This window comes from Artemia sp. Qi Xiang Cuo, chromosome 2, assembly GCF_049724085.1.
Source record: "Artemia sp. Qi Xiang Cuo chromosome 2, ASM4972408v1, whole genome shotgun sequence".
Classification (NCBI taxonomy): Eukaryota; Metazoa; Arthropoda; class Branchiopoda; order Anostraca; family Artemiidae; genus Artemia; species Artemia sp. Qi Xiang Cuo.
This window is the reverse complement of record NC_142795.1, coordinates 6660827-6670458: the sequence shown is the minus strand read 5'-3', so window position 1 is coordinate 6670458 and position 9632 is coordinate 6660827. Positions and strand designations below refer to the sequence as shown.

At 36.8% G+C, this 9632-nt stretch overlaps 1 protein-coding gene across 2 annotated transcripts in view; it reads left to right on the top strand.

The window, feature by feature from the left end:
* Positions 1-3210: 3210 nt before the first annotated feature.
* The window catches only part of obe (activating signal cointegrator 1 complex subunit obelus), a 196930-nt gene continuing 190508 nt past the window's right edge, over positions 3211-9632 (top strand). For both annotated transcript variants that reach the window (XM_089098912.1, XM_089098905.1), the window contains exon 1: positions 3211-3272. The gene's annotated coding sequence lies outside the window, so the exon portion shown is untranslated. The remainder of the gene's footprint in view (positions 3273-9632) is intronic.

The window sequence follows — 9632 nt, the reverse complement described above, 5'->3', positions numbered from 1 at the left end:
GATTGGAGGGCAACTATCCCCCTCTCACGACCACCATTTTCCCGAAGACATTCAATAAAAATTTTGAGATAGCCATTTTGTTCATCGTAGTTCAAAGGTCCAGAAATTATGTCTCTGAGGATGACAAACCCCCACAGCCCCCAGGGCAAAGGTTGTAAGTTATGCCCTGGGGGAATATAATGTTTTTTATAGAAAGTGTTGTCGTAGAAACTTCAAAAAGAGCTCATTCAATTAGGAATTGAAAGGGCTAGTGCCCTTTTTAATAGTTGAAAGTGATTGGAGGTCCACTAACCCCCATCTCACGTCCACAATTTCCCCAAACACCTCCAATCAAAATTTTGAGATAACCATTTTTGTTAACGCAGTTGAAAGTTTAAGAAATTAGGTCTTTAAGGATGACACCCCCCCCCTCCACAGCATGGTAAGGGTTGTAAATTTGGCCCTGGGGACATATAAGGTTTTTGCAGAAAGCGGTGTTGTAGAAACTTAAAAAAGGGCTCATTCTATTTGTAATTAAGAGAGCTAGTGCTCTTTTCAATAGTCGAAAGTGATTGAAGAACAACAAACCCCCCTCTCCCGCCCACCATTTCCCCAAACACATACAATCAAAATTTTTAGATAACCATTTTGTTCAACGTAGTTTAAAGTTCTGGAAATTAGGTCTTTGAGGATGACACCCCCCCCCATAACCCTCAAGGGACGGGGTGTAAGTTATGCCCTAGGGGCATATAAGGTTTTTATACAAAGTGTTGTCATAAAGACTTCATAAAGGACGAATTCGATTAGAAACTGAAAGGGCTAGTGCCCTTTTTAATAGTCGACAGTGATTGGAGGTCAACTAACCCCCTCTCACGCCCACCTTTTCCGCAAAAACACACAATAAAAATTTTGAGATAGCCATTTTGTTCATCGTAGTTCAAAGGCCCAGAAACTATGTCTCTGAGGATGACAAACCCCACACAGCCCCCAGGGCAAAGGTTGTAAGTTATGCCCTGGGGGAATATAATGTTTTTTATAGAAAGTGTTGTCATAGAAACTTCAAAAAGGGCTCATTTAATTTGGAATTGAAAGGGCTAGTGCCCTTATTACTAGTCAAAAGCGATTGGAGGGCAAATGCCCCCCCCCCCTCGCACATCATTTCCCCAAACACTTCCGATCAACATTTTGATATAGCCATTTTGTTGACAGTAGTTGAAGGGTCCGGAAATTATACTTTTGAGTATGACAACCCCCCAGCCCTCAGGGCTAAGGTTGCAAGTTATGCCCTGGGGATATATAAGGTTTTTTATAGAAGGCGTTGTTGGATAAACTTCAAAAAGGGCTCATTCAATTGAGAACTGATATGGCTAGTGCCCTTATTAATAGTCAAAAGCGATCAGGGGGTGAATGCCCCACCCCCACGCCCATCATTTTCCCAAACTCTTCTGATCAACATTTTGTTGAACGTAGTTGAAAGCTCCAGAAACTATGTTTTTGAGTAACAAACCCCCTACCGCCCTCAGGGCTAAGATTGTGAACATTATTACGCAGCGATAATATTTCACAATAGTAATTGGTTACCATAATTTTTGCGTGTGGCTATTGTTGAACTTGCCACGATTGACTAATTAATTAAGAGATAATAGAATCGGGAAGGAGTAAACCCGGTAAAATGAGGGGGTTTGAAATAAACAAGGAAGATATAATACATGAAAAAACAAGGCGAACTCACCTCTCAGATGCTCTGTAAAATAAAGGGGATTTGCGGGTTAGAGATAATACAGATATGGAACGGATGGATTCAGAAAATGAATTAGGAAGATATAATGTCAGAAGGAATCAAAGTAGTCCGAGCAGAGGAGTAGTAGAAGCTGAATTTTTAGCAGGGGCTCACGAAAAAGTAGTCATGTAGATATGACAAAATATTTATTAAATTACATTTAAGAAAGAAAGAAAGAATAAGCCAGTAAACGAAAAGAGGAGGAAGATAGGAAACAAAGAAAGAAAGATAGAAGAGAATGATAGAAAGAAAAATAGCTAGAGAGCAAAAATAAGAGGCTGATAGAATAGCCAGAGAAAAAACGGAAGAGGATGATAGAAAAACTAGAGAGCAAAAAAAGGAGGCTCATAGAATAGCCAAAGAACGAACCCCCTGGTATAATAATTGTAATGAAAATACTTGCAACATATTATTCAAATAAGGTGCAGCCTTTCTGTTTGATAAAATTAGTGGAGAAGGCAATTTTTAGGGACCATGCGCCTATAAAGCACATGGCCCATACGGGCTAAAAATCATTGTGTGTTTTCGGTTTAAGCTAGGTTCAACATTAATATTTACTGCTAATAGGCTGGAGGTAGCAGAGATAGGACGAATTAGAGGGGTTAATCTGCTTATCACAAACATTTGAAATATTTTTGTATGATTTAGAACCAAGCAAAAGTGCAAAATGCCTACCTTTGTGCAAAGAATTTACTGGAGATACACTTTTGTTCTTCAATTGTAATGATTGAAAGTCTTTTTGTTATTCCGTTCCGAACAAGGTGAAAAATCTTTATTCGTCTGCGAGAAAAACTAGCAATGGGAAGGAAAAAGGATATTGGATGGGAATTCAGCCTACTTTAGACATTCATTAATATGAATTGAAATTCCTTGCATAATTCAACTGCAAAAAAGGGCAACATGCCTGTCCATCTTAAAGAAAGGGTACTGAGCCGACTTTAATCCTCCATTCCTGGAGATTAAAAATTATTTCTTGGCTTTGTTTAAATATGGAGCTACTTGCCTAGTTTTTACTAAATTCTAGAAATGGAAAAGGGTAGGATACGTATGGTTTACAGTAATCCTATTGAAATAGAGTTTGTGTATAAGAAAATTAAAAATAGAGTTTTCTTTCATGAAAAGAAAATTCAATCTAATTACATTCAGTATAGTGCATATTTATACGCTTAGTTTTAAATTTCCCAAATATCAGAAGCAAATGTAGGAATAGTATCAAAATTTTTTTCAAAAATGCCTTTGAAAAAAAAGTTAGTAACACTAGACGTAAAGATCTATTGTAAAGGCATTGTTAGGAAAAAATCTATGTTTTGTTTGTTAAGTTGTAAATGATCTTATATTTACCATTAATGACTTTTGAAAGGTCATTTTGATTTTGGGACTCCTTTAATTGCAATGCCATCTAATTTTTGAATATTATTAATATTATGTAGCGCTTCTTGTTTATTTTTTAAATATTATGAAACTTGCTTTCTGATAAATTGAGAACCAGGCTGAAAAAGATTCATTGGTGCCGGTAAATGAGTTTAAAGTTTCTTTGAAACGTACCTCTTTGAGTGATTGTATAAAAACACAGGTTGTCCATGATTGATTTCATAGCTTAAGAAAGGAAGAATTTGGTTTGTAGGCTACTAGAAAAGGGTTTTTAAAAAGGTTAGACAGGATTCTTTTGTAAATTCCTCCATTAAATCATGGAAAATATTGCATGACCATGTTGTTTCAAGAAATAATTTCAAGGTTATAGCTTTTTTATAAGCTTGTATGAGTTGGAACCTTTTTTATGGAAGATAAGGCTAGTATATAGCCTATAGCCATAGGCCTATGTATTGCTTCACTTATCCCCCTCCCCACCCCCTTTGATTGATAAATCTACAGTCTAACATAAATAATCACACTATCTTTTAGACTAGCAAAAACTTTCTCCCTGCTGATTGTTTAATGTCTGCTATAAAATAATAAAGAAGAAAAAGTTGCATTAGCCCTACTAAAAAATAATGTTTATGTATACAGAGTAGATTATAGATTTATGAAACAAGGGGTAGAGGTAAATTGAAGTAATAAACTTTTATGAATAAAATATTTTACAAATGAGAGGTCACTTTAAGAGTCTCTCTAAAGGCTCAAAATTAGATTTGCAAAAAAAGTAATTAGTATACTAGGAAAGAGCTTAAAAAGATACATCTTGTGGTGTGTTCACCTTCTAACTAGCTAAGTAACAGAAATAGGCTACTCCAAATTCACCCACCTTACTTAACCTTGGAAAAAAACAACATTTTTCTTTATTTTGGTTTAACTCTGTTTTTCTTTGACTCAAGGCTTAGAAAGCAAGATAATATTCTTGTCAATTCTCTCTTCTGAAAAAAACACAGTAATTACAAAACAGTAGTACTGTTTAACTCTTCAATCATCACTCTTTCTAGATTAATGGTTGCTACTGTGACAGTTTTCACCCCATCATAGGCATTACAGTTGCACTGCCTAAGTAAAGAACAATTTTGGCACAATATATATATATATATATATATATATGTATACATATATATATATATATATATATATATATATATATATATATATATATATATATATATATATATATATATATATATATATATATATATATATATATATATATATGTATATATATATATATAAACTCATTCAATTGGAAATTCAAATGGCTAGTGCCCTTTTTAATTGTCAAAAGTGATTGGAGGGTAACTAACCCCCTTCTCACACCCATCTTTTCCCAAACACATCCAATCAAAAGTATGAGATTTTATTCAACATAGTTGAAAGTTTGGAAAATTAGGTCTTTGGGTATAATAACACCCCACAGCCCTCAGGGTATGGGTTATAAGTTATGCCCTGGGGGTATAGAAGGTTTTCATAGAAAGTGTTGTTGTAGAAACTTGAAAAGGGGCTGATTTGATTGGGAATTGAAATGTGCTTAAAAAGGGCTAGTGCCCTTTTTAATAGTCAAAAGTTACTGGAAGGCAACTAATACCCCTTCCATGCCCACCATATATCCAAACACACCCAAATAAAATTTTGAGATAGCCATTTGGTTCAATGTAGTTGAAAGTTCTGGAAAATAGGTCTTTGAGGACAGTAACCCCTCAGAGCCCTCAGGGCAAGGGTTAAAGTTATACCCTGGGGTTATATAAGGTTTTTACTCAAAGCTTTGTGAGTTTGTAATAGAAACTAAAAAAAGGCACATTTGATAGAAAATTCAAAGGGCTAGTGCCCTTTTTATTAGTTGAAAGTGATTGGAGGGCAATTAACTCCCCTCTCACACCCACCTTTTCCCCACACACACCCAATCAAAATTTTGAGATATGATAACCCCCTCAGAGCCCTCAGGGTAAGGGTGATAACCCTTTTAGGATGATAACCCCCTCAGGCCAAGGGTTATAAGTTATACCCTGGGGGCATATAAGGTTTTTATTGAAAGTTTTGTCATAGAATTTTGAAAAAGGGCACATTCAATTGAAAATTCAAAGGGCTAGTGACCTTTTTAATAGTTGAAATTGATTGAAGGGCAACTAACCCCCCTCTAATGCCAACCTTTTCCCCAAACACATACAAACAAAATTTTAGATAGCCATTTTGTTCAAGGTAGATGAAAGTTTTAGAAATTAGGTCTTTAAGGATGATAACCCCCCCCCCACAACCCTCAGGGCAAGGGTTATAAGTTGTGCTCTGGGGCATATAAGGTTTTTTATAGAAAGCGTTGTTGTAGGAGCTTCAAAAAGGGCTTATTCCATTGGAAATTGAAATGGCTAGTGGCCTTTTTAATAGTCTAAAGCAATTAGAGGACAATCTCACGCCCCCCATTTTCTCAAACACATACAATCAGAAATTTGATATAGCCATTTTTTTCAGTATAGTTGAAAGTTCTAGAAATTATGTCTTTGAGGATGAAAACCCCACAAAGTCCTCAGGGCAAGGGTGTTAAGTTATGCCTTGGGGGCATATGAGTTTTTTTTATAGAAAGCATTGTCATAAAACTTCAGAAAGGGCTCATTGAATTTAAAATTAAAAGGGCCAGTGCCCTTTTTAATAGTTGAAAGCAATTGGTGGGCAACTACCCCTCCCCCCCCTCATGCCAACTATTTCCCCAAACACATCCAATCAAAATTTTTAGATGTTCATTTTATTCAATGTAGTTAAAAGTTCTGGAGATTAGGCCTTTTAGGATGACAACCCCCTCAGAGTCCTGAGGGCAAGGTTTATAAGTCATACCCTGGGGGCATATAAGGTTTTTACTTAAAGCTTTGTAATAGAAACTAAAAAAAGGCACATTTGATTGAAAATTCAAAGGGGTAGTGCCCTTTTTAATAGTTGAAAGTGATTGGAGGGCAATTAACCCCCCTCTCACACCCAACTTTTCCCCAAGCACATCCAATCAAAATTTTGAGATAGCCTAATGTAGTTGAAAGTTCTGGGAATTAGGTCTTTGAGGATGATAACCCCCTCAGAGCCCTCAGGGTAAGGGTTATAAGTTATACCCTAGGAGTATATAGGGTTTTAATTGAATCTTTGTCATAGAAACTTGAAAAAGGGCACATTCAATTGAAAATTCAAAGGGCTGAGATAGCCATTTAGTTCAATGTAGTTCAAAGTTCTGGAAATTAGGGTAAGGGTTATAAGTTATACCCTAGGAGCATATAGGGTTTTAACTGAATCTTTGTCATAGAAACTTGAAAAAGGGTGCATTCAATTGAAAATTCAAAGGGCTGAGATAGCCATTTAGTTCAATGTAGTTCAAAGTTCTGGAAATTAGGTCTTTTAGGATGATAACCCCCTCAGGCCAAGGGTTATAAGTTATACCCTGGGGGCATATAAGGTTTTTATTGAAAGTTTTGTCATAGAAACTTGAAAAAGGGCACATTCAATTGAAAATTCAAAGGGCTAATGACCTTTTTAATAGTTGAAATTGATTAAGTGCAACTAACCCCCCTCTAATGCCAACCTTTTCCCCAAACACATACAATCAAAATTTTAGATAGCCATTTTGTTCAAGGTAGTTGAAAGTTTTGGAAATTAGGTCTTTAAGGATGACACCCCCCATCCCCCCCCCCACAGCCCTCAAGGCAAGGGTTATAAGTTGTGCCCTGGGGCATATAAGGTTTTTATAGAAAGCATTGTTGTAGAAGCTTCAAAAAGGGCTTATTCCGTTGGAAATTGAAATGGCTAGTGGCCTTTTTAATAGTCTAAAGCAATTAGAGGACAACTAACCCCCCTCTCACGCCCCCCATTCTCGCAAATGCATACAATCAGAAATTTGAGATAGCCATTTTTTTCAATGTAGTTGAAAGTTTTAGAAATTATGTCTTTGAGGATGACAACCCCTCAAAGTCCTCAGGGCAAGGGTTGTAAGTTATGCCTTGGGGGCATATGAAGTTTTTCATAGAAAGCATTGTCATAAAACTTCAGAAAGGGCTCATTCGATGTAAAATTAAAAAGGCCAGTGCCCTTTTTAATTGTTGAAAGCAATTTGCGGGCAACTACCCCCCCCCCCTCATGCCAACTATTTCCCCAAACACATCCAATCAAAATTTTTAGATGTTCATTTTATTCAATGTAGTTAAAAGTTCTGGAGATTAGGCCTTTTAGGATGACAACCCCCTCAGAGCCCTCAGGGCAAGGGTTATAAGTCATACCCTGGGGGTACGTAAGGTTTTTACTTAAAGATTTGTAATAGAAACTAAAAAAATGCACATTTGATTTAAAATTCAAGGGGGTAGTGTCCTTTTTATCAGTTGAAAGTAATTGGAGGGCAATTAAGTCCCCTCTCACACCCAACTTTTCCCAACGCACACCCAATCAAAATTTTGAGATAGCCATTTAGTTCAATATAGTTAAAAGTTCTGGGAATTAGGTCTTTGAGGATGATAACCCCCTCAGAGCCCTCAGGGTAAGGGTTATAAGTTATACCCTAGGAGTATATAAGGTTTTAATTGAAATCTTTGTCATAGAAACTTGAAAAAGGGCACATTCAATTGAAAATTCAAAGGGCTGAGATAGCCATTTAGTTCAATGTAGTTCAAAGTTCTGGAAATTAGGTCTTTTAGGATGATAACCCCCTCAGGCCAAGGGTTATAAGTTATACCCTGGGGGCATATAAGGTTTCTATTGAAAGTTTTGTCATAGAAACTAGAAAAAGGGCACATTCAATTGAAAATTCAAAGGGCTAGTGACCTTTTTAATAGTTGAAATTGATTGAAGTGCAACTAACCCCCCTCTAATGCCAACTTTTTCCCCAGACACATCCAATCAAAATTTTCAAATAGCCATTTTGTTCCAAGATAGTTGAAAGTTTTGGAGATTAGGTATTTAAGGATGACACCCCCCCCCACAGCCCTTAAGGCCAGGGTTGTAAGTTATGCCCTGGGGCCTATAAGGTTTTTATAGAAAGCGTTGTTGTGGAAGCTTCAAAAAGGGCTTATTCCATTGGAAATTGAAACGGCTAGTGGCCTTTTTAATAGTCAAAAGCAATTAGAGGACAACTAACCCCCCTCTCACGCCCCCCATTTTCGCAAACACATACAATCAGAAATTTGAGTTAGCCATTTTTTTCAATATAGTTGAAATCATTAGAAATTATGTCTTTGAGGATGACAACCCCCCAAAGGCCTCAGGGCAAGGGTTGTAAGTTATGCCTTGGGGGCATATTAGGTTTTTTATAGAAAGCATTGTCATAAAACTTCAGAAAGAGCTCCTTCGATTTAAATTTAAAAGGGCCAGGGCCCTTTTTAATAGTTGAAAGCAATTGGTGGGCAACTACCCCCCCCCTCATGCCAACCATTTCCCCAAACACATCCAATCAAAATTTTGAGATGTTCATTTTATTCAATGTAGTTAAAAGTTCTGGAGATTAGGCCTTTTAGGATGACAACCCCCTCAGAGCCCTCAGGGCAAGGGCTTTAAGTCATACCCTGGGGGCATATAAGGTTTTTACTTAAAGCTTTGTAATAGAAACTAAAAAATGCACATTTGATTGAAAATTCAAAGGGCTAGTGCCCTTTTTAATAGTTGAAAGTGATTGGAGGGCAATTAACCCCCCTCTCACACCCAACTTTTCCCCAAACACATCCAATCAAAATTTTGAGATAGCCATTTAGTTCAATATAGTTGAAAGTTCTGGGAATTAGGTCTTTGAGGATGATAACCCCCCTCAGAGCCCTCAGGGTAAGGGTTATAAACTATACCCTAGGAGCATATAGGGTTTTAACTGAATCTTTGTCATAGAAACTTGAAAAAGGGTACATTCAATTGAAAATTCAAAGGGCTGAGATAGCCATTTAGTTCAATGTAGTTCAAAGTTCTGGAAATTAGGTCTTTTAGGATGATAACCCCCTCAGGCCAAGGGTTATAAGTTATACCCTGGGGGCATATAAGGTTTCTATTGAAAGTTTTGTCATAGAAACTAGAAAAAGGGCACATTCAATTGAAAATTCAAAGGGCTAGTGACCTTTTTAATAGTTGAAATTGATTGAAGGGCAACTAACCCCCCTCTCATGCCAACCTTTTCCCCAAACACATACAATCAAAATTTTAGATAGCCATTTTGTTCAAGGTAGTTGAAAGTTTTGGAAATTAGGTCTTTAAGGATGACAGCCCCACAGGCAAGGGTTATAAGTTGTGCTCTGGGGCATATAAGGTTTTTATAGAAAGCGTTGTTGTAGAAGCTTCAAAAAGAGCTTATTCCATTGGAAATTGAAATGGCTAGTGGCCTTTTTAATAGTCTAAAGCAATTAGAGGACAACTAACCCCCCTCTCACGCCCCCCATTTTCCCAAACACATACAATCAAAAATTTGAGATAGCCATTTTTTTCAATGTAGTTGAAAGTTCTAGAAATTATGTCTTTG